Genomic DNA, 26,353 nt, shown 5'->3' on the forward strand with positions numbered 1-26,353 from the left:
GTGCAGTGGAGGATGGCCCAGGTGCTTGGGCCCTGCACCCCATGGGAGACCAGGAAAAGCACCTGGCTCCTGGCTCCTGCCAGGATCAGCGCGGTGCGCCGGCTGCAGCGGCGGCCATTGGAGGGTGAACCAACGGCAAAAGGAAGACCTTTCTCTCTCTGTCTCTCTCTCACTGTCCACTCTGCCTGTCAAAAAAAAAAAAAAAATCTAGAAGACACAAAAGAAATAAAATAAAATCTGAGTCACATAAATCAAAACTTTCTTCAAGGCAAAAACACCATAAACCAAACATTAAGAATCTATAGTAGATTAGAAATTCCTGTGAAAAGCGTAAGTTTGCATTTTCAAGTCTATCAAGAATATCTTCATATCAGGGAAAGTGAAATAAAAGTGATTCTCAAATGTTTGACTCAGCTGCAGCCATTGCAAATATTTGGGGAATGAACCAGTTTATGGGAGCACTCTCTCTCTGTTTCTCAAAAACAGTTTTGAAAATCACACACACACAAATTATGTGAATTAAGTTTTTTTTTAACTTTGATGATTATTTCTGAGATATCAATTGCAAGGAGTTCCCATCTGTCACTCATACATCAATGCTGAATTCCAACCAAGTGCTTGAAATATGCTATATCTTGACATGAAAAAGGCAAAGTTCTCAATACACTCTAAGTCCACTATGCAGAGAGAAACCATAATAATAAAAGGGGTCTTCAGAACATTGGTGGGAAATGCATACTACAAAAACAGTGCATAAATTTTGATATTTTTGCCTTAAAATAAACTCATATTAACTTATTACAACATATTTGAACAGGATGTAGTTTGAGGTGCTAGGATGTATAAGGCAACAATTTCAAAAGAGCTCATAATGCAACATGAATTCTGAAAATACAGAGAAAACTCCACATTGATGGTACAACTCAAGTGGAAGAATGGTGAAATAATTGGTGCCATATGGAAAATGTATGGCAACAGCAATTCAAGAGAATCAGTGGTGTATGAATAGATAACTCTTTTTAAAAATTAACTTGAAGGACAGGCAACAAATTTCATGTTTTTCATATATATGGTTTTAAGAGAGTAATGATACTTCCATCCACACTCCCCCTTCATATTCCTTTCATATTTTAAGGTTTGCTATGACAAACTTTCAATTTACTTTATAATCACAAGCTTAATCATCCACTAAATAAAAGGCTCAACAAGTAGTAAGCAGAATAACCACTGTTCCTCAGGAGTATAGACAAGGAATATAGGACTATAAATAATAATCAAATCTATGAGGGCCAGGCTTGTGGCATAGAAGGCTAAGCTGCTGCTTGCAGTGCCAGCATCCCATATGGGTTCCAGTTCAAATCCTGGCTGCTCTACTACTGATCTAGCTCCTTGCTGATGTGCTTGGGAGGGCAGTGGATGGCTGAGTTCTTGGGCCTCTGCCACCCATGTGGGAGACCCAGAAGAAGCTCCAGACTCCTAGCTTTGGCCTGTTCCAACCCCTGCTGTTGCAACCATTTGGGGAGTGAACCAGTGGATGGAAGGTTCTCTCTCTTACTCACTCTTTCCCTCTCTTTCTCTCCCCCTCTCCCTCTCTCCTCTCTGTATCTCTGCCTTTCAAATAAATCTTTTTTAAAAATCAAATCCTAAAATGTCAACATTACTCATATACATTATATTGTTTTGTACTCTGTATATTAATTACCAGAAATCAGGAAAAATATGATATTTGTCTTTTGAGGACTTGCTTATTTTACTAAGTATAATGATCTCCACTTGCATTTATGGTTCAAAAGTCCTGGCTAATCCGACTCCACTTCAACATCCTGCTAATGTGCATGTTGGGAGGCAGAAAATGATGACTCCATTCCTACCACCCACATAGCATACCCAGGTGGAGTTCCATGCTTCTGGATTTAGCCTGGTCCAGCCCTGGATTTTGTGGGTATTTATGGATAACCCAGCAGATAAAAATTTCTGTCTCTGCCTTTAAAATAAAATAAAAATATTTTTTAAAAAGGTTAGGCTGTGTCAGTAAAGCTTCTGCCAGTGACACCAGCATCCCATATGGGTGCCAGTTCAAGTCCCAGATGCTCCACTTCTGATCCAGGTCCCTGTTAATGTACATGAGAAAGCAGTGGAGGATGGCCCAAGTACTGCACCCATGAGGGAGACCCAGAAGAAGCTCCTGGCTTCTGGCTGGCCCAGCTCCAGCCATTGAGACCATTTGGAGAGTAAACCAGCAGGTAAAGATTGCTTCTCTCTCTCTCTCTCTCTCTCTCTGTGTGTGTGTGTGTGTGTGTGTGTAACTCTGCCTTTCAGATAAAAAATGAATAACCTCAGGATCATTGTGTGTAGCAAGTCCAAGACCCACTGAGCATTCAGGCTTGGAGGGGATTTAGAGAGCATCACAGTAATAGAATTCTGAGATGGGAGATTATCTTGCCCCAAATCTTCCAGTTTTTCTTTGTCACATAGCTCGTATCTGTCAACACTCACAAAATACGAGAAACCAAAGATGCTACTAAAATTAAAAGTCTACTTCAGATGTTGCTGTGGATTATTTCTGAGAGGAGGAGTGCAGTGGGGGTAAGAGGCACAGAGTTACCACACAGACTCCAGGAGTCAGGTGAAAGCTGGCCAGAGGCGAGCAGCCCACAGACTCATTTATTTCAGTTAGTACAGTAGCTTATATAGCTGAGGCAGACAATCCAGTCAAGGGGTGGTTTATGCCCTAACCAATCACAGCCTGTTGAGTGGCAGGCTCCATTGCCAGGTGGGTTTTGAAATCCTTCTTGAGTAACTGATGCTCACTTGCCTGTGGCCATCTTGGCATGGCCTTATTCCACCACATTTCCCCCTTTTCATTTATTTTTGAGCAACAGGAGGCATGATCCTTTGTCATATCATTGTTGACTCTGTTTCCATGTGGTCTCTGTATGTGGCTGTGCCTGTCTTAGGTTGTCCCCCAGGGGATCTTACCCATAATTGACTAACCAGCCCTCAAAATGGGAGACCACAAGAGTGCTTGCTCAGATGGGGGTAGGAATGAGGAACAATGGTAATCAGGAACAGAGTGACTGCACACAGGCTGTGGGCCATTTGAGTGGCTGACCAGAGTTAGTAGAGTATAAAGCAGTAGAGAATGTGGCTATGGGCAGTTCCTCAGGGTAAGATGATAGAGCGGCAGCTTGACAATTGGTAGTAGGTGCATCCACTAACAAGACAGACTCTCAATCTTGTTCAGCTGGTTCTGGTTGACTGTCAGTTGCAGGCTTGATATTTCTGGCTGGTACCCAAATGTGCTGTCCCACATTCTCTGGAAAGACACAAGCATATCCTAGGCCCTTGGTTAGCAGAGAGTGTGGTCTCTTCCATTCTCTTATCAGGGGATCTTTCCACCTAAACATAGGGGCTGGGATCTGGGATGGAAAGGATCTCCAGTGTTTATAAGCTGGGCTGACACTTTGGGAACCAAAAGTAAGAAAATTGATAGTGAAAAGAACCTCAGTCAAAGCAAACGGTGTGTCTGGGGGCATGAGATTGTTTTTCTGTCTTTGTAAGAGATATTTAATAGTCCTATGAGTTGTTTCAATGATTGCCTGTCCCTGTGGGTTGTATGGGATACCTGTGGCACTGTATGTTCCAGGACCTCAGGAAGGAATTAAATTCCTGTGATGTATATGGTGACCCATTATGTCTTTATGGTCCAAGGGATACTGAAGACCCACATGGCTGACTTGAGAGCCTTTATCACATTACTAGCCTTTTCTCTAGATTGGGCTGTTGCAAATACAGCCTTTGAATAAGTATCTACCACCACATGGACAAACTTAAGTTTAACAAAGGAGTTAATGTGGGTGATGTCCACTTGCCAGAGCTTATTAGGAGCAAGGCCTTGAGAGTTCACCCTGCTTGTTGCAGTGGGCCTAACGGGGTGAGGGGGATACAGTTCTTGCAAGAGCACACTAGGTGTTTGCATTGGATCATTGTTAGCTCTGGAAAAAGCAATTTTATGTTGCTTGCTGACATGAAATTTTTGGTGTAGAATATGGGCTTGTTGTAGGTATCCATTGGAAGCCATATTGCAGGAGATAAGATGATCAACCTTTTCATTGCCTTGGAAAATCATGCCAGGTAACCCAGTATCTAATGGGGCCTTGAGGGTAGAAACGATTATGGCAAATAGAGGCACCCAAGGTTCATATCTAAGGGTTTTTAAATTTGACAACTGGGTGTTGATCTTTTCTATAGTGGATTTGGCTGCTGATGTCAATGTGATTTTTGAGGGAGGGCTGTTCCCCTTAGTAAGTCAAATAGTGATTTAAGCTCTGCAGGTGTTAAGGGAAGGAAGGGCTTCAACCAATTGAGTTGGCCGCATAGTTGCTGAAGTTCATTAAGTGAATATTTATGCTTGACTTTTAGATTTGGACCCATTGGAAATATATGGGAGGAGATTTGATAACCCAGGAATTGAAAAGGAGGAAAATATTGTACCTTTTCTGTGGCAATAGACAAACCCAGGAATTGTAAATTTCTTACTGTCTGACTTAGGCCTTCAGAGTCATCACATTCTCCTGAGCAAGTAAGATATCATCCTGATAATGTATGACCAAGAACTGACCTTTAGGTGTGCTGGTTGCATGAGAAACATATTTTTGACAAATGGCAGGGCAATTTTTCATGCCTTGTGGGAGTACTGTCTACTGAAATCTTTTTGTGAGGAGCTAGAAATTGGGCTCCCATACTGTAAAGGCAAAGCAGGCCTTATCCTCCTCTGCGATGGGAATGGAAAAAGCAATCTTTGATATCAATGGTAACTATGTGGAATCTGTTAGGAATGGCCCCTGGATGGTGAATGCCACCTGGAATGTTCCCATCTTTTTTATGATTTTGTTGATGGCTCTCAAATCCTATAGTAGCCTATATTTTCCCTGTTTCTTTGCTATCACAAAAATGGGTGTGTTGTGAGGGCTAGTGGAGGGCTCTATGTGTCCCTTTTCCAATTGTTCCTGTACCAATTCCAATACCTACAGATTTGGGTTGTAATATTGGCCACTGCTCTCTCTACCCAGATGTTTCCTGTTCTTTCACATTTAATGGGGATTGGGCCTGGTTTTTGTGAGGTGAGCAGTGGCCCCTAGAATTGGGGGTGAATCTTACTTGTAGGCTCTCCATTAAAGCTGTTGGCTTGTGGAGATTTGTGATCTGTAGTAAGGACCACTTGCATTTGTGAGAGCACATGTCTCCCCTGAAAGCTCGTGGAAACCTCAGCAATTAGTAGAAAGATGGTTCCTGTATGGAACCATCTCACCACACTGTGTCATCTCACCACATTATTGGCTTGATGACCTGATCAGCTGATTTTAATTCTCCAATGCCTTGGAGGTCAGGCCCAGGTGCTGTCTTCCAATGTTGCATTTTTCTTATGTCCCTAGCTTTTAAGATAGTGGCATCCACCCCCATATCAATTAAACCCACAAAAGCAATGTAATCTAAGTATAGGGTCCATTTTGGCCTCAAATTGAAGATAGGCATTGACCAGTTAATGGTGGTGGGACTCCCTCTTACTTGTTGGGCTGAGGGCCACCCCACTGGGAGTTTAAAGGCTTGATTTTGCAATCATTTGCCCAATGAAAGCCTTTTTTACATCTGGGACACAGCATTTTGGGCTTGCCCCATCTGTCAGTGTTTGGGCAGTTTTGCCATAGGTGTCCTGTTTCCTGACATCCCCAACAAACTGGAGGGTCATTAGACTTCCTTGTGTTCAGTTTGTTAATGGCCACATTTAAGGCCTGTATTGATGTATCAGCAGGGTTTACCTCCTTTGTAGCTACTATCCATTTAGAAAGGTCTTCATTACGGACTGGGGCAATTGGAGCTTTTGCCTCTTTGGTAGCACTTCCCCAAGCTAATTGACCAGATTGTCTTGATAAGGCCAAGCAGTAATATTTTCTCTACTGCCTCCAAGACTCTGGCAAGGAAATTGAGGAACCATTCACCTGGGCCTTGAACTAGGTTTCTAAAGAGCTGACTATATTTAGGAAGATTTATATTTTTTAAGGCTCTAAGTGCCAAATCTCTGACCTGATCAAAATAGGTAACTACTCCAATGCAGGCCTGTTCATGAGAATATTTGTAGGTGCCACGGCCTCTAAGCATATCAAAGGTTACTGCTATTCCATAGGCAGCATTATTCCTCACCACGGTTTCATCCTCTTCCTCATAGGAGGCTTTCCACAGTAAGAACTGAACTGTGGTCTTGACAAATATGCTTTGAGCAGTGTAATCCACTCAAAATGAGTTTGAAGATTCGCTGCCCATTGTGTGAGCACCTGTTCAAAGCAGGGAGAGTCAGGATCTTACTCTTGAGAAGCCTTTTTTAGCATAGTAAGGTCATCTGTAGGTATTGGAATCCAAGGCCTGAATTCTGCATCCACTCCTACATTAATGGAAAACATGTGGGTGGGAAAGGGTCTAGCAGCTGCCCTGAGAGCCTGGGGTACCCGGGGACTGCCACAAGTGTGAGGGTCCTCACTAGGTGCAGATGGGATGACCTCACATGGGTTATTGCCTCAAGGTCATCTAAGTTCATTCCATGGATATTTGGGGAGTTGCTGACTAGGCATTGTTGCGTTGTCTGCTGTCATGTCATTTTCACTATGGGAGCTCTCTCTCCTAAGTCATCAACTCTTGCCTGTGAGGCAGAGGCCTGGAGTGACAGGCTCTTATCACTCACAGATTTATTATGTTTGGTAATCTGTGTGGGTTTCTGAGAGGGTGATATGTTTCCCATGTTTGAGCACTTAATAGCAGCAACCACACTGATTCTAGCCAAAAGAAAGACACCCACAGCACTGCTGCCATAACAAAACTAATTCCTAGCACCTCAGTGGCTGATGGCATTATGCAAGGGGTTCCCTACGTTAGATGAACAGACGGTGGTGTATCAGATCATAAGTATGGCCTGTGCTAAGTGGAAGACTTCCTTGATTCATTAGGTCAAGGCCATATGCCCACACAGTGTCTCCGGAGCATCACCCCTCTCAAGTGAGGGAAGATGACTTGGTTTCCAATTCTGGGATAATCAGTCCCTTATGTAAATTTGCCAGATGAACCAAAAGTAAAAGGAGGAGCAGAGAAGTGGCGTTATGCTTCTGGGCAGTGTGTGCCTAACCTGGGGTCACTTAGACCAAGGACAACGATAAGGAAAGGGGTACAGGAGGGGGTTCTGTGCTCACCCTCACAGAACCAAACAGCACACAAAACACAGAGGGGCCTACTTGCCAAAATCAAGGGGGGACCTCACCAAGTCCAACACGCTGTCTCTCTCAGTCACATTGGGGGCCAAATGATGCTGTGGATTTGTTCTGAGAGGAGGAGCGCAGTGGGGGTAAGAGGCACAGAGTCACCACACAGACCCTGAGAGCTGGGTGAAAGTGGGCCAGAGGCGATCATCCTGTAGACTCCTTTATTTCAGTTGGTAAAGTAGCTTATATAGCCAAGGCAGACAATCTGGTCAAGGGGCGGTTTATGCCCTAACCAATCACAGCCTGTTGTGAGGCAGGCTCTGTTGCCAGGTGGGTTTTGAAATCCTTCTTGAGTTAATGATGCTCACTTGCCTGTGGCCATCTTGGCATGGCCTTCTCATTCCACCACATTCAGAGAAACCCTACATCCAGCCAATGATTCTGTTAGATGTCATAAAACCCAAGCCTCTTCCTCTTTTTTAAAGATTATTTATTTGGATTGCAGAATTACAGAGGGGGGTTGGTGACAGGGAGACAGAAAGGGATCTTCCTTCTACTGGTTCACTTCCCAAATGGCTGCACCAGCTTCATCCAGAACTTCCACATGGGTGGCAGGGGCCCAAGGATTTGGGCCATCTTCTGCTGCTTTCCCAGGTGTATTAGCAGGGAGCTGGACCAGCAGTGGGGCAACTAACATTCCAACTGGCACCCACTTGGGATGCCAACATTGCAGGCATCAGTTTAACCTACTATGCCACAGTGCCAGTCCTTCAAGCCCTTTCTTAACCTTTCAATAAGATCAGTGGGACCTGAGAATTGACTGATTGAGTGGTAATGCAATACCAGACAGAAACAGCCCTGGATCCCAATGTCCTCATGACAACTGAGCTGCCCCAGACTACACAGCTGGCATTTTCACTAGTCTCCTTGGACGCACTATGAGGAAACTTAACATGGAGAAGGAGTTTGTATGATGGCTTCTTTGTTGGAAGAGTCTGGGGCAGATTGCAGCAACTGTTCAGGCACCAAGTCTCTGAGGAACCCTTTGGGGATAAGAAACCGTTTCCATTCGTCTTGATCCCTTGCCAAGCTGCAACTAGTGAAGCCAGCCATGTCTTCTCTCCTGTCTCCACCTTTCATGCTCCCCCATCTCGCCCACAGGAAAGCAGCACTCAAGAATCATGATCCTAGTGAGTGATCACACCCTAGTGAGTGATCAGAGGCCTCATTCCATAGTCCCTGGGGTCACAATACTGCAGCTTAGACATGGAGCACTGTGGAGACCTAGCAGCGCAGGAGGAGCTAGAGGCCTGGCAGAAACGTGACAACATGGCCAGTCCAGGCTTCCTGGTTGATCAAGACCCTTAAGGTCACCCTTACACTAAGAGAGAATCACCTTTTGGGAACTGTTCATGAAAGGGCTATGAGTCAAGGACTGTAATGTGTCACACACAAACACACAAATAAACAGTTACACATGGATTCACTATTTTGAAGAAACAACCTTTGTTCTTTGACAACCTACACCCATCTCGATTCTTTCATAGCATTTTATATCAGACCAGGTGGAGTCTTCTTCAGGAATAAAAACTCTCAATGCCTCAGAATTATAGAGTGCTCAACATGTTAAAAGAATTTCGAGCCTGGGGAAGGAGAGCCGAGGGACGGCGGCCTCGGCATTGGAGCCGCTACTTCCCTCCTTCCTGAGGGAACAGCACCGCCACCAGCGCTCGGGCCAAGGCCAGGGCGAGCCGGCCTGGTGGCGCTCCGGGAGGATAGAGGAAGGGAGGAGGGTGGGCGAAGGGGCGGGAGGGCGTGCGGGGAGGGTCTCGCTCTCCCGACGACCAGAACCCGAGAGGGAGACCCTGGCGGCGGCGCCTGCCACTCGGCGCCTCCTGTCTTGCTGGAGGGCGGCTTGTGCGAGGTTGGCGGGGCCGGGCCCGGGCCGCTGTTCCCACAGTCCCCTGCGCCGCCGCCCGCGCCGCCGCAGGGCTCCTCGGGTGCTGCCGCCGCTCGCTCGGGCTCCTGAGGTCCGGCTACAGCTGTGGCTGCGACTGGCACGGCCCAAGAACCGGAAGGCCGTGGACGGCTCAGATCGCCCTGAAAAAGGCACAGCTGCATTCCGCTCCGCGGGCGAAGAAACTGGAGAAACTTGGAGTGTACTCCTCCTGCAAGGCTGAGGCGTCCTGTAAATGTAATGGCTGGGGGCGGAGGCGATGTCACCCGTGCTGTATGACAAAGTCACAGCTGCAGGAGGCAGAACTCAGCAAAGCAGGAAGGCCCTGACTGAACTGAAGCCATCTTCTCTGTTGTTTTTATTAGGCTTAATAGTGATGTAATCATTGGGTTTGGGTGTGAGAATAAAGGATATCAATGTAAGCAAAATTGTTGTTTCTTGTAAAAAAATGAGTTACAGGAGGTGACTGGAGTAATGAGGGGAATCCCCTAAAATTTGTATAGAGTAAAATATTATTAGCAACATTAGTAATGAGTTTTATGAGAAAATAGAACAGAAAGAGCATGCAGGTGCTTGTTCCCACAGACCTCCCCTTTGCCTTACACAGGAGTATATGATGAGACTGGGAGGTACGTAGTTAATAATACAGCAAATGGAATGATGAACAAGCACTACTATTCTTACAAAGGTTATGACCTTATGCCCCTGCTTGGAAATGTAGAACAAAGGAACAAGGAACACTTACATTAGGCAATGGAGTAGGTTTTATAAAAAACAGTTGTTGGAGGTGTGGTTTACCTTTAGAAAAATAGGATATAATCATTAGAACTTTCTCTATACAGTTTTAACCCTTTAAAATAAATCGATTAACATAAAATCTTAGACATTTTGTCTAGCACCTTTAGATAAGTTAAGCAAGTTTCATATAGCTAATGTATCCACTATGAATAGAGAAAAAGTTAGTGGAAAGGTTACGATGAGGCCATGAAAGGAAAATGAAACAAAACAAGATTAATAGAGAAAGGTATGCATACATGATCACTTGTGGTGTGTTCTTTCCCGAAAGAAGAGAGATTTGGGAGGAAGAAGGCTTAATAAAAGTATATGTAAAAAGAGTATAAGATAAAGCAATAAGAAGGAACGGCAAAATGATGCCTTCCCTTGCCACCTAAACCTCATCCCTTCATTTCCTTTTTTTTGCCAATGCCTCCCCTCCTTCAGAATCCCCTGGACCTGCCGAGGCTGGACCCCGGCAGGCTGGAAAAACCCCAACCCCTCTCCCACTCCCCTCAGAGCCCATCTGCAGGAAATAATCATCAGTCTAATGGAATCCTGTCAGGGTTGTAGCCATGCCCTAGCTGCTCATGTTTCTCACCTGGAGAATGTGTCAGAGGAAGAAATGAACAGACTCCTGGGAATAATGTTGGATGTGGAGCATCTCTTTACATGTGTCCAGAAGGAGGAAGATGCAGATACCATGCAAGGTTATTTCTACCTATTTAAGCTCCTGAGACAGTTTATTTTACAAAGAGGAAAGCCTGTGGCTGAAGGCTCCTTGGAGAAGAAACCCTTATTTGAAAAGCCTAGTATTGAACAGGCTGTGAATACCTTTGTACAATATAAATTTAGTCACCTGCCATCAAAAGAAAGACAAAGAATAGTTGAGTTGGCAAAAATGTTCCTAAACCACATCAACAATTGGCATTTGTGGCACTGTCTCAATGAAGACTGTGATTTCCCAATGTTGATATTTCTGGATATGAAGAGAACTGCACAAGGTGGCTGTGTTACCACAATGTGCCACAGTTCTGTGACAGTCTACCTTGGTATGAAACTACCCACGTGTTTGGGAGAATATTGCTTTCCTCAGTCTTCACTGTTATGAGGAGACAACTCCTGGAACAAGCAAGACAGGAAAAAGACAAACTGCCTCCTGAGAAACAAACTCTGATCCTCACTGATTTCCCAAAATTTCTGTCCATGTTAGAAGAAATTTATAGACAAAACTCTCCCATCTGGGATCAGGATTTTCTCTCAGCCTCTTCCAGAATCCAAACAGTTATCAACCCACCTCCTGTGGCCAGGACAGTTTCCTACAATTCAAACTCATCTTCATTTGAGCAGCCAAATGGAGGGAGTAGCAGTTCTGCCTGCAAAGCTTCTTCTGGGCTAGAGGCAAACCCAGGAGAAAAGAGGAAAATGAATGACTCTTATGTTCTGGAGGAGGCCAAGAAACCCCGAGTAATGGGGGATATTCCAATGGAATTAATCCATGAGGTGATGTCCACCATCATGGACCCTGCAGCAATGCTTGGACCAGAGACCAGTTTTCTGTCAGCCCATTCAGCCAGGGATGAGGCAGCAAGGCTGGAAGAGCACAGGGACAGGATTGAATTTCACCTGCTGGGCAATTCCCTGAACCAAAAATCAAACAAGAGGATCCTGATGTGGCTGATAGGCCTGCAGAATGTGTTCTTCCATCAGCTGCCCCGAATGCCAAAAGAGTATATCATGTGACTTGTCTGTGACCGGAAACACAAAACCCTCACTTTAATTAAAGATGGCCATGTTATTGGTGGTATATGTTTCCATATGTTCCCAACCCAAGGATTCACAGAGATTGTTTTCTGTACTGTAACTTCAAATGAATAAGTCAAGGATTATGGAATACATGTGATGAATCATTTGAAAGAATATCATATAAAACATTACATCCTGAACTTCTTCACATATGCAAATGAATATGCAGTTGGGTACTTTAAGAAATACGGTTTCTCCAAAGAAATTAAAATACCTAAAGCTAAACATGTTGGCTATATTAAGGATTATGAAGGAGCCACTTTAATGGAATGTGAGCTAAATTCTCAGATACCATATGCAGAATTTTCTGTCATCATTAAAAAGTAGAAAGAGATCATTAAAAAGCTGATAGATGGGGCTGGCACTATGGTGCAGTAGGTTAATTCTCTACCTGCGGCACCGGCATTCTAGTCTTCTTCCAATACAGCTCTCTGTTGTGGCCTGGGAAAGCAGTAAAAGATGGCCCAAGTGCTTGGGCCCCTGCACCCACATGAGACACTGGGAAGAAGCACCTGGCTCCTGGCTTTGGATTGGCGCAGCTCTGACTGTCGCAGCCATTGGAGAGTGAACCAATGGATGGAAGACCTTTCTCTCTGTTTCTCCCTCTCACTGTCTGTAATTCTACCTTTCAAATAAATAAATAAAAATATTTTTTAAAAAAAGATGATAGAAAGCAGGCCCAGATTCAGAAAGTTTACCCCGGACTTTCATGTTTTAAAGATAGAGTTTGGCAAATTCCTATAGAAAGCACTCCTGGAATTAGAGAGACAGGCTGGACACCAAGTGGAAAGGATAAACGTAAGGAACCCAAAAACCCTGAACAGCTTTACAGCATGCTGAAGAACATCCTTCAGCAGGTGAAGAGCCATCAAAGCACTTGGCCCTTCATGGAACCGGTGAAGAGAACAGAAGCTCTGAGATATTATGAAGTTATAAGGTTTCCCATGGATCTGAAAATCATGAGTGAATGCCTCAGGAATGGGTACCACATATCTAAGAAATTATTCATGGCAGACTTACAGTGAGTCTTTACCAAATGTAAAGAGTACAACCCCCCTGAGAGTGAACACTGCAAATGTGTCAATATTCTAGAGAAATTCTTCTTCAGTAAAATTAAGGAAGCTGGATTGACAAGCAATGTTTCCCTCTCTGCTTCTTAGAAATTCATCAAGCAGTGTGCCTAATGCAAGGTGGTTAAGTTGTGCAAAGAACTGGACAAAATGTGATGAAGAGACTTGTAATAATTAGCACTTTTGAAAAAGAAACAAAAAACCCTGCTTTTAGCTTTATATGTATATATATATAAATTGACATAGAACATATATACATATATATATATATAAATAATTCCTGTATATGAGGAAATTACACATTTTCTGAAGATTTGGGGAGTCTAGAAAATTTCAGACCATGAATGTTTCCACATTTTTCTAATGAAATGTGAGAATTTATTTTTATTTTTTATTCTGAAGAACCTTAAAGAAAGGATATATGATTTTTAAAAACCCCAAAAATGTGAAATACATTTGAAGTCTCATTGTAGACTTTATATATATTTTTTAAACACTCATTTAAATGAGATATTTTGAGCAGTTCTGAAAAATGCAGCTATGCAAAAGCAACTGCTTTGATTTCTAAAAAAATTTAAATAATGTAACATTTTATAAGCAGTTTCCTCATATGTGCAATTTCCTCATATGTAGGTTTTGAGGAGACACTTGACCATTAATCTTGTTATGGTTGTCTAATGGACATCCCATAGAAAATTTACATTAATAGCACTAAATAGATTAAAATATATCCCATAAGGCTGGTGCTGTGGCTCACTAGGCTAATCCTCTGCCTTGCGGTGCCGGCACACCGGGTTCTAGTCCCAGTCGGGATGCCGGATTCTGTCCCAGTTGCCCCTCTTCCAGGCCAGCTCTCTCCTATGGCCCGGGAGTGCAGTGGAGGATGGCCCAAGTGCTTGGGCCCTGCACCCCATGGGAAACCAGGATAAGCACCTGGCTCCTGCCATGGGATCAGAGCGGTGCTCTGGCCGCAGCACGCTGGCCGTGGCGGCCATTGGAGGGTGAACCAATGGCAAGGGAAGACCTTTCTCTCTCTCTCTCTCTCTCTCTCACTGTCCACTCTGCCTGTCAAAAAAAGAAAAATCTATTCCATAAAATAGATTCTATGTTCTATGTCAAATGTTCTATGTCTGGAGTTTTGATAATTCTGTCTACCTACCACAAACTTGTGAGTTCATACCACTATTTTAATAATTCTTTTCTCTACATAAAAGTTTGATATAATATTTGACTTTGCTTATGCAAGCCATAAGTACCAAAAGGTAATTTCCCAGGCCACAAAGGCATAAACTTGAAAACACTTAAGATTTAATCCGTGTATTTTAATAGGAAAAGATTTATAGTTTACACATATATCAATATGGTGAATCCTTTTCTAAAATAAAGATTTATTTCTTTGGTATACAGAACACCATTTATAAAGTATAAGAGGATTTTTTATTTTTCATCTCTCAATTTTGTTTGTTGTCAGTGGTGAACTAAATTCCAACCAAGATTTTCTGTCAGTTGCCAGTCTGCCATTGCCAGTGATAGTCTGTGTGAAGTAAAACAAAACAAAACAAAACAAAACACACAACTGCAAATGGCTATTAAGTTGAATTGAAAATGTTGTTTTTGATACAAATGAGATATTCAGAATGCTCACATGGAAAAATGCCTCATCTTTTTTTTTTTTTTAAAGATTTATTTATTTATTTGAAAGTCAGAGTTACACAGAGAAAGGAGAAGCAGAGAGAGAGGTCTTCCATCTGATAGTTCACTCCCCAGAAGGCTGCAATGGCTGGAGCTACGCTGATCTGAAGCCAGGAGCCAGGAGCCAGGAGACACAATCAGGCCTACACAGGCAGGACAAGAAGCAAAGCTGCCACAGTTTTTCTTGCTCCTCTGTATACACTGCCATTCATCTGCCTCTCCCATTTGTAGCAGGTTCACCAGACGTTACAGCCTGTGTTCTCCTGTAAGCCCTCCAGTGGACTACTGCTGAGGTGGCACAAACCACAGTGTGTGTGGATGTGTGTGTGTGAATGTGCACACACACTCAACAGAGCTGGGTACCTGGGTTGCCAAGAAAACTCCTAGACTCTAACAAAGGTGCCATTGAGAATAGCGGGGAGCCGGTGCACACTTTCCACTGAAAAGATAAAGCTGTGTGATGTACTGAGTCACCAAGTTCAAGTATTAAAATTTTTTGAAGCCAGTTTCCAAAAAGCAAAAGCAACCCCAGATTATAGAGGCTTATCCTGGTGATGTGTGGGAGTGGGTTTATTAAGTTCAGGACAGAGAGCTCCACCTAGAGGATCTATGCTGCTCAACACCCAAGGTCAATAAAAGCAAAACCATCAGTCAACTGCTATTTACAATGTCAAATTAAAAGCCCCCTGTCCCCCAGAGGACTTCAACTTCTGCTTGAGAAACAGTGAGAGAATGCAAGGCCTCACATTCCCCAAAAGTTGAGTCCTAATTCTATGCACAAAGTCAGAATACAGAGATGCCCCATACCATAGCTGCTCTAGCAGAGGTCATTGTTAGAGCAATCTTTTAGGAATCTTCTGCAAAGTGGAGCTACACCCATGAAGGGGTGTTGAATCTTATCAAATGCTTTCTCTACCTTGACTGAGATGACTATATGGTTTTTGTTCTTTTTTCTGTTAATATGACTTATGACATCTATTGATTTGTAAATATTGAACCAACTTTGCATTGCTGAGATAAATCCCACTTGATCATGTTGTATGATCTTTTTGATGTTAATCTGCTAGGGGTTTTTTTTTTGAGAATTTTTAAATCTATATTCATCAAAGATCCAGTATACTTTTCATTTCATATTTTGTCTTTGGTTTGAGTATCAGAGTGATGTTGACCTCATAGAAAAAAATTTGGCAGAGTTCTGTCCTGTTCAATATTTTGGAATAGTTTGAAGACAATTGGAGTTAGTTCATTTTTAAATGTTTTGTAGAATTCAGTAGTAAATCCACCAGATTCTGCAATTTTCCCTCATGGAAAACTTTTAATTAATGCTTTATCTCATTGATTGTTATGGTTCTGCTTGTATTATCAGTATCTTAATGATTTAATCTTGGTATAAGTCATGTGTATCTAGGAATTTATCCATGTATTTGAAGTTTTCCAGCTTATGAACATAGTTTTTATAGTAGTTTCTTAAAATCCTTGTATTTTAGTGGTGTCAGTTGTAATATCTCCATTTTTATCTCTAATTTTATTTATTTGAGTTTTCTCTCTCTTTTTTCTTCATTATTCTGGTGAAAGGTTTGTCTATTTCATTTATCTTCTCAAAAAACCAACTTCTCATTTTGTTTATTGTATTGTTTTCTTAGTTTCAATTTCATTTGTTTCTGCCCTATCTCTTATTATTTCTTACCTACTGCTGATTTGGAGTGTAATTTGTTTTTGTTTTTCTAATTTTTAAATATTTATTAGGGCCAGTACTGTGGCATAACAGCTAAGGCCACTGCCTGCAGTACCGGCATCCCATATGGGTGCTGGTTCGAGTCCTAGCTGCTCCACTTCTGAACCAGCTCTCTGCTATGGCCTGGGAAAGCAGTGGAGAATGGCCCAAGTCCTTGGGCCCCTGCACCCATGTGGGAGAATCAGATGAGGCTCCTGGCTCCTGGCTTTGGATCGGTGCATCTTCAGCCATTGTGGCCAGATAGGGAGTGAACCAATGGATGGAAGACCTCTCTCTCTCTCTCTCTGCCTCTCCTCTCTCTATGTAACTCTGACTTTCAAATAGACAAATACATTTTTTTAAGATTTAAAGATTTATTCATTTATTTGAAAGAGATACAGAGATAAAGGGAAGGAGAGAGAGAGACAGAGAGAGAGAAAGAAAAAGGGAGAGAGAGGGAGAGAGATCTTCTACCCACTGTTTCATTTGCCACATTCCCAAAATGACCACAAAGCCTGGGCTGTGGCCAGGCTGAAGCCAGGAGCTAGGAGCTCCATCCATATCTCCCACATGAGTGCACAAACCAAGGACTTGGGCTATCTTCTGGTGCTTTCCTGGGGCATTAGCAGGGAGTCTGATCAGAAGTGGAGCAGGGGCTGGCGCTGTGGAGGAAAGGGTTAATGCCCTGGCCTAAAGCACTGGCATCTCATATGGGCACCAATTCAAGACCTGGCTGCTCCACTTCTGATTCAGCTCTCTGCTATGGCCTGGGAAAGCAGTAAGAAGATGGTCCAAGTCCTTGGGCCCCTGCACCTTTGTGGGAGACCTGGAAGAAGCTCCTGGCTCCTGGCTTTGGATGGGCACAGCTCTGGACATTGTGGCCAACTGGGGAGTGAACCATCCGATGGAAGACCTCTCTCTCTCTCTCTCTCTCTCTCTCTCTCTCTCTTTTGACAGGCAGAGTGGACAGTGAAAGAGAGAGAGACAGAGAGAAAGGTCTTCCTTTTCCTTTGGTTCACCCCCCAATGGCCACTGCAGCCAGCATGCTGTGGCCGGTGCTCTGTGCTGATCTGAAGCCAGGAGCCAGGTGCTTTTCCTGGTCTCCCATGTGGGTGCAGGGCCCAAGGACTTGGGCCATAGCAGAGAGTTGGACTGGAAGAGGGGCAACCAGGACAGAATCTGGTGCCCTGACCAGGACTAGAACCTGGTGTGCTGGTGCCACAGGTGGAGGATTAGCCTATTGAGCCACGGCGCCAGCCCTCTTTCTTTATCTCTGCTTCTCCTTTCTCTGTGTAACTCTTTCAAATAAATAAATAAATCTTAAAAAAAAGAAGTGGAGCAGCCATGACTCAAACTGGCATCTATATAGATGCCCACATTGCAAGCAGCAGCTTAAGCTTCTATGCCACAATGCCAGCCCCTCTAAATCTTTGAGATGTATCATTTGGTCGCTTATTTGAGACTTTCTCTTTTAAATGTAAGGGCTTGACATTATAAACTTCCCTCTTAAAACTTCTTTTGCTTTATCTCACAGATTTTGATACAGTGTGTTTTCATTTTAATTTATTTCAAGAAAGTTTTATATTTTCTTTTTAACTTCTTCAATGACTCATTGATCATTCAAAATGTTTTATTTCCGTGTCTTTTTGAGTGCTGCATCTTCTTGTTGGTTTCTAATTTTTATTCCTTTGTGGTCTGAGGTGATTCATGGTATGATTTCAGTCTTTTTAAATTACTGAATCTTTACTTGTAGCCTAATAGATGATCTAGCTCAGACAATACTCAATGTGCTAATGAAAAGAAGGTTATTCTATAGTTGGTGGGTGAAATGTCCTGTAAATGTCTGTTATGTCCACTTGCTCAACAGTACGTTTCAACTCTGGTTTATCTTTATTGATTTTCTGTCTGCTTGATTTGTCCACTGAAGAGAGTGGGGTGTTGTAATCACCCACTATTATTGTGTTGGGGTCTCTTTCCTTTAAGTCTAATGTTATTTGCTGTATATATCTGGGTGGTCTTGTTTTGGATGCATAAATATTTATGATTGCTCTATCTTCTTGCTGACTCAAGCCTCCTATCAAAATACAATGTCCTTCTTTGTCTCTTTTTACCATTTTTTATTTAAAGTCTGTTTTATCTAATATGAATGTAGCCACTCCTGTTCATTTTTTGTGTCCATTTTCCTGGTGTATCTTTTTCTAGTCCTTCACTTTCAGTCTATGTGTATCTTTATTTGTGACGTGAGTTTCTGGTAGCCAACATGTAGTGGGGTCTTGATTTTTTTTTAACTATCCAGCCAACCTAAGTCCTTTGGTTGTTGAATTTAATCCATCTATATTAAATGATAGTATTGATGAATAAGAATTAACACCTGTCATTTGGTTGATTGGGTACTGATTTTACCTGCTCTGTTAGTGAATTTGGTGGTGTCATATGCTTTCAGGATGTTTACTTCTAATGCAGGACTCATTTCAGAATTTCTTATAAGACTTGTCTGGTAGTGGTGATTTCCCTCAGTTTTTCTTATTTGAAAAATAGTTTATTTCTCCCTCCATTTTAAGGATACCATCTCTCAATACAATCTTCCTGGTGGAAAGTTCTTTTCCTTGAAGACATTGAATATATCATCCCACTCTTTTCTCACCTGTTTGATTTCTGCTGAAAAGTCTGATGTCAACCAAATTAGTTTTTATTTATATATAACTTGATACATTTATTTTAACCTTATTGATTTAGTATTTTCTCCTCATCCTTAACTTTTGTCAGTTTGACAACAATATGCCTTGTAGATGATATTTTTTGGTTCAGTCTGCTTGCAGTTCTTTGAGCTTCTTTTATCTGGATAGCCACATTTCTTTCTCTTTTTTAAGATTTATTTATTTGAGAAGCAGAGTTACAGACAGAGAGAGAAAGAGACAGAAAGAGAGGTCTTAAATCTGCTAGTTCACTCCCCAAATGGCCACAAAAGTTAGAGTTCAACAGATCCAAAGCCAAGGATAAGGAGCTTCTTCCAGCTATTTCAGGAGCCCAAGCACTTGGGCCATCTTCTACTGCTTTTCCAGGCCATTAGAAGGGAGCTGTATCAGAAGTGAAGCAGCCCGTACCTGAACTGGCACCCATATGGGATGCTGGCACTGTAGGTGGAGGTTTAGCCTACTACATCACAGTGCTGGCTTTGATGTCTCAAGACCTGGAAAATTTTCAATTATTGTTAGATTTAGAAGGCCTTAAACATCTTTTCTCTTCCCTTCTGCTTCAGGAATACATATAATAAAAATATCCAGTCATTTAATCATATCACAAGTTTCACATAGAATTTCTTCATTCTTTTTCATTTGTTTTATTGTCTGATTAGGTTGTTTCAAAAGTCTTGTCTGCCAGATCAGAAATTCCTTCATTCATTTGGTCTATTCCTTTGTTAAAACTATCAGTTATATTTTTTATCTCACTGACTGAAGATTTTATTTTCAAAATTTCCATTTGGTTCTTCTTAATTATTTCTGTCTGCTTACTAATATTTTCATTCATGTCACTCATTGATTTACTCACTTATTTAATCTGTCTATATGTATTCTCCTGATTGTATTAAGTTTCCTTACAATCACTATTTTGAATTCTATTTCCAGAATTTCATAGTTTCCATCCGATCAGGATCTAAATCTGAAGAATTATTGTGTTGTTTTGGAGATGTCATGCTAGCTTGCTCCGTCATGTTTCCTGTGTCCCTACATTGACATCTGTACATCTGGTACAGTAATTCCTTCTTCTTTATGAAGTAGGTTTTCTTAAAAAAGAGCTTAAGGTTTGGATGAAATGCAACATATCATTTCGCTGGTTCTTTTGGCTTTGGTTCTAGGTAATTCCAGAAGTTCAGTCTCTCAGTTATATCTTTTGTTTTAATCAATGTCATCCTGTCTATAAATGACACACTGGTCTAGTCTGCTGCAAGCCATAGGGTTACAAGCGTGACTTTGAGATGAAGGTAGGTTTCCTAGGCTATGGATCTTCAGTCCACACAATTTTGTATCAGTTACTCTGGAAGTGTGAAAGCCAGTGTCTTGGTGGTGAGTGCTGATGTCAATATAAATGACTGTTCCCTTGTCCCAAAAGCAATCCTGAGTGATTGTAGGGCTTGTGGCATGAATTTCTATGACTCTAGGATTGTGTAAAGTGTATGAACCCCTCCATTGGTCTTGCTAGGAAAGTGCAACTGGTGCTGCAGATTATAATGTCCAAAGCCCTATTTCTTGGAATGGGCAATGTGAACTGAACCCTGCTCCAGTTCCACAGGGTGACTTTAAGGCACACAGGAGACTTTTCCTGGCAGGTATGAGTCCCAAGGTGGAATGCAGGTGGGTTCTCCCCTAGGTCCATTGGGTAGATTCCAGTGGGATTAAACAAAATCAAACTGATTGTTATAATCCTGGTGTTATGTGGTATAGCAGAGTCATTACCCAAATCTTCTAGATGAAGTACATTTTGGTGCTAGTTCCCAGAAGCTAAGTGTCACCCCATTCCTACTCCCAGCTCACATACAGTGAGTGAGCATGGTTCTTGGGCTAATATTCTCAAGCTCCAATTGTTACAATATGAATGAGACATGCCCTCTACACCACAATTTGCCCCTACTCTGACTCTTTGTCTTTTGATAGCAGTGGTCCAGAGATCAGTTGTGTGATTTTTTCCAGGAGAGTCCAGCACTCCATGGGGATGAGGGATGCAAGGGAGACAATGTGAATTCATTTCTTTGATTCTAGCAATTTCTCAGACCCCATTCAGCTTCCCAGGGTAAAGTTACAGTCAGTGAGTGACTGTGGAATTCTCCCTCAGCTAAAACTGTAGGTGGCAAGATATATAGGGGTCGGCGCTGTGCCTTAGCATGTAAAGCCACAGCCTGCAGTGCTGACATCCCATATAGGTGCTGGTTTGAGTCCCAGCTGCTCCACTTCTAATCCAGCTCTCTGCTATGGCCTGGGATAGCAGTAGAAGATGGCCCAAGTGCTTGGGCCCCTGTACCCACATGGGAGACCTGGAAGAAGCTCCTGGCTCTTGGCTTTGGATCAGCACAGCTGCAGCTTCCACCACTACAGCCAACTGGGGAGTGAACCAGTGGATGGAAGACCTCTCTCTTTCTCTTCCTTTCCTTCTCTCTCTGTGTAACTCTGACTTTCAAATAACTAAATAAATCTTTTTGTAAAAAAAAAGAAATATAAAAACTTCTTCCTACTTTTACTTGGTAAGATGTCAACTTTCAGCTTGCAGCTGTCTGTGCTGTGCTGCCAATCTTAAGCATGTTTCTGTTCTCTGTCCTCACTGTTCCATGGGATATTCATTCTTCTTATTTCACCTCCACTGAATATTTCTGTCAGCCAGACCTCTGGAAATGAGATCATTTCTTTGTTTTCATATCCTAATGAAACTGCAGTCAGTATGACTTTACCCAATTCAGCCATCTTGGATCCTAGGAATCTTGGGCTGCTTCTTAGGGCTAGACTCAGGGATGATCTAAACTTCATGTTTTTCCCAAGTTGAGATTCTGATGATGCTTAAGAATGTCATGTTTAACAATATCCACCCTGAACTAACATCAAAATTGTCATTTATTAATACTATGTGTCAGGCACTTTGTATAAGCATTAGGCAAAATGTTCACCACTAACTTGAAGGGAAATGTTAAATGACCACTTATTAGGAAATAAAGAAATTGAGTCTCAGGATAAACAGGCCTGAAATCACAGGTCTGTTTGAATTCATGTTTGATCAACTCTGCAAGATTCTTGCTTGCCAAAGATACCAATGGACTGTTGACTTCATGTTTTTAAGGGATTTCCTTAGAAACACTTAAATGATTATCATTCTGGTTCTCTTTCCAAGATATGTGATGATGATTTGGGGTACATTAACAGCAAGAGAGAATCACAGAAGACAACCTGTATCTTTCAACACTGGGTGAAAAAGCTGCTTCTTGCCTGCATAGAATCAGTTATGTAAGTGTCACATTCACTGTTAGCTATTCCTTAGACAAACCCTCCCTCTAGGGGCCAGCAAAGAAGGGGATTGATGTGAAGAATATTATGTGTGTGAATTTCACAAGCCATGTTAATTCTTTGGGTTTTTTTAAAGTTTTATTTTATTTATTTGAAAGACAGAGTTACAGAGGGAGGTAGAATGAGAGAGAGAGAGAGAGAGAGAGAGAAAGAGAGAGGTCTTCCATCCACTAGTTCACTTCCCAGATGGCTGCAACAGCTGGAGTTGAGCCGACCTGAAGTAAGGAGCCAGGAGCTTCTTCTGAGTCTCTCACATGGATGCAGGGATCCAAGAACTCGGACTATTTTCTACTGCTTTCCCAAGCCATAGCAGAGAGCTGGATCAGAAGTGGAGCAGCTGAGACTTGAACCAGATGCCTATATGGGATGCCTGTGCTGCAGGCCGGGGCTTGCACTGTGCCACCACTGTGCCACTGTGCTGGCCTCACCATCTTAATTCTTTGTAAAAGCCAATTTATTTTTGAACAGGCATGGCCAGAAATTATACCTGTGTTGATTGTCACAACTGTCAAATGTTAACAATTCTAGTAATTTTAGCTCATTGATCCTGGGTTAGGTAGCGCAGGGCACATTCTCCTCTTTGGATTCCCTGTACTGAAGTCTTTCTCCACAACCTTGACCTTCCAGTAAGATAACCTGCACTGACCTCTGACTCACCCATAAAAGGAGATTCATCCCAACATTCACAAGGGAAGGGGTGAAAAGAGAGAATCTAGGGAAGAATCAGAGAAGAATCCCCTCCCCCATTGCCACCTGCTACCATCTATTGGGCTGTGGGATAGTTGATTGCTTAACTATCCAATTTTTCAGGTATCTAAAATGTGACAGTGGAAGCAGCTGATGACTTAAACACTATGTGTAAAAGGCACTTGAAATTCTTGAGAGGGGCAGACAGAACAGATGCTGAATGACTCGCAGTTGCAAGGCTTATGTTGGTTCTGTCTTCTAGACCAACAAATTTTCCTACCATCTTTGCTTTTAGGAGATTGCCTGCTAAGAACCATCACCAGTGTTTTTGGTTTTTGGAGCTTCAGCTATAGCTGGAGTATCTTCAGAATGAGGTGAGGAATAAGGATGCAAACACCAGAGGTAATGCTATGCTGATAGACACCCTAAACTTGATCCAGGTCCTGAAGCATTGCTGACCATGAGACTGTGACACCTCTAAAAACTGGTGGATTTGGGGCTAATGCTTTAGCATAGGTTAAGCCTCTGCCTGTAGCACTAGCATCCTTTATGAGCACCAGTTCAAGCCCCAGATGCTCTATTTCTGATCTATCTTCCTGCTGATTGCCTGGAAATGCAAAATATGGCACAGTGTTTAGGTTCCTGCTTCTCACATGGGAGACCCAGAAGAAGCTCCTGGATCCTGATTTTGGATTGGCCCAGCTCTAGTCATTGTGAGCTCTCTCTCTCTTCCTTTCCTTCTCTCTCTGTGTAACTCTGACTTTCAAATAACTAAATAAATCTTTTTGTAAAAAAAAAAAGACATATAAAAACGTCTTCCTACTTTTACTTGGTAAGATGTCAACTCTCTTAATGATTCAGTCACAACTGAATGATTCAGAGTGGATGGAAGGCCTCTTGCTGTCTCTCCTCCTCTGTAACTCTGTCTCTTAAATAAATAAATAAAGTCTTTTTTTTTAAAAGAAGGAATCCTTTAAAAAAAAAAAAAAAGACTGATGGATTTTTTCTTTCCTGCCAGCATGTGGAGTTCTCCAAGAAAGAAGACTTTAATATATTCATTTTGCACACTGGCTCCATGGTCCAGGATGATAACAAAGGAGGCCCCAATCAATACTTGTTGCATGAGGAAAGCACACATTGGTGATCAGATAACAGCCACCTCAATGTTTGGAGACACATGGGGTAAGGGAGCTGGCTAACTGTGCACTTATGTGTCTTAAGAAAAAGAAACAGCAAGAATTGGAAACATTCTCAGTACTTCCAAAGGAAGAAATGAGCAGCCAGTGCATGTGTATCCACCTCCACTTCCTTTTCCATTGGTGATGTTTATCACCTTCCCCCATCCCTCACTGACAGTGATAGTGAGAGAGGCAGCCTAACAGCTTGACACAGTTCCTCCATTCCCACACAATATGGGGAGCTTGGGACATAGCTTTCCTTTCCAAATGAAACAACATAAAAGATCTGTTTTCTAATAAAACTTCTTCCCACCTAAACATGCAGCCTTTCTTTTCCAGGCAAGGAGTTCTGCTAGGCTGGGGAATGACAATAAAACCATAGATGAGGATGTCTAAACAGGAGGCACATATTCTGAGTTATGAAACCATGCATTATAAGTGAGCTTCCCAAAATTAAGGAGGAAAAAGAACAAAGAGAGATAGTAGTCAAGCAATGAATTATTCTTCAAACAAAAATGTTTTGGACACCATGTATAAGTCAAAGAATGTTTATGATGAAGAAGTGAAAAAGCCAGAAACAGGTCTTGCTTCCCTGTGGTTTATATGCTGACACAGGAAACAAACATTAAGCAAAGAATGTAAGTGTGTTGAAGTGTTTTTTTTTTTTTGACAGGCAGAGTGGACAGTGAGAGAGAGAGACAGAGAGAAAGGTCTTCCTTTACCATTGGTTCACCCTCCAATGGCCACTGTGGCCAGCGTGCTGTGACTGGCACACCATGCTGATCCAAAACCAGGAGCCAGATGCTTCCTCCTGGTCTCCCATGCAGGTGCAGGGCCCAAGGACTTGGGCCATTCTCCACTGCACTCCTGGGCCACAGCAGAGAGCTGGCCTGGAAGAGGGGCAACCAGGACAGAATCCAGTGCCCCGACCAGGACTAGAACCTGGTGTGCTGCTGCTGCAGGCAGAGGATTAGCCTATTGAGCTGTGGCACTGGCCATGTGTTGAAATTTAAAAAAGAAAAATGTGAAATGCACTGAGAACCTATCTTGGGGATGCTAATAACAGGGGGGCTCTTACTAATTTTGAGGAAGGCAGTAATGAAATCTCACATGTGGGAGACTTGTGGCATCAACCAGGCCAAGACTGGTGGGAAGAGCATGTGAAATTAACACAAAGAACACTGCTGTTAAAACATTTAAGACTGCATGATGTCCAGTGCATAAAGAACACTGGGGATGATTGAGATAGAAGAGAGAGGGAGGCTGGGACTAAAGAATCAAAGTGACTCCATTTTTAAACAATAATAAAAAAAAAAAAACAGCTTCCGTTTCCCATAGCAGACCCGGGTCCTTGTAAAAGGAGGCATTCAGGCATTCTGGAGATATCAAAGCTTACCAGGGACAGCTAGCTTGGTAGACCAAGGGCAGCACAGCAGAGATCTCTCAACAAAGTAACTCCCTGTACCCAAAGCTTCCATGCTGTATGTAACTCTTTTTTCCTGCTAATGTAGCCCCTTTTTCCCTTTAAAAACTCTCCCAAAGACTGGGGCCTCACTCCTTCCTCCACTGTGCTGGTTGGTTGGATGGGGTCCCTGTTGTGGCTTGTACTCCTGAATAAACCTTGCTTTTGCAGTTTGGTGTGAGAGACTCTCTGGGGGTCTCTGTGGGGATCTAACGATCTGGGCACAACAGGACCAGGTCATTCACATGAACAAATCTTCTGTCTACTGGTTCACTCCCCAAATGGATGCAGCAGCTGGAACTGAGCCAGTCTAAAGTTAGGAGCCAGGAATCTCTTTCAGGTCTCCCACAAGGGTGCACGTGCCAAAGTACTGAGGCCATCCTTTGTTGTTTCCTTGGTGTATGAGCAGAGAACCAGATCAGAAGTGGTGCAGCCAGGACTCAAATGAGCACTAATGTGGGATGACAGCACTGCAGGCAGTGGCTTTACCCACTATGCCACAGTGCCAGATCCTGAAGTAAAAATCTTGCCAACCAACTATACTCTATCCAGTAAAACTGTATTCAGAAATTAATGAAAATCAGAGTTTCCAAGACAGGCAAAAAACTAAGAAAATTAATCACCAAAAGACCATACTTACAAAAGATGCTTAAGAAAGTCCTATATAATGAAGTGAAAGAAAGTGAACTATTATTACAAAAACATGTAAACACCACTAG

The 26,353-nt window shown here is 42.5% G+C and overlaps 2 pseudogenes; both read left to right on the plus strand.

Annotated features, from left to right (window-relative positions):
- Positions 1-8,185: 8,185 nt before the first annotated feature.
- LOC149119785 (histone acetyltransferase KAT2B-like) lies at positions 8,186-12,944 on the plus strand (annotated as a pseudogene).
- Positions 12,945-24,079: 11,135 nt separating this feature from the next.
- The window catches only part of LOC149119786 (protein arginine N-methyltransferase 6-like), a 44,189-nt pseudogene continuing 41,915 nt past the window's right edge, over positions 24,080-26,353 (plus strand).

The sequence above is a fragment of the Oryctolagus cuniculus genome, chromosome 21, assembly GCF_051225735.1.
Source record: "Oryctolagus cuniculus isolate XC-2025 breed Fujian yellow rabbit chromosome 21, ASM5122573v1, whole genome shotgun sequence".
Lineage (NCBI taxonomy): Eukaryota > Metazoa > Chordata > Mammalia > Lagomorpha > Leporidae > Oryctolagus > Oryctolagus cuniculus.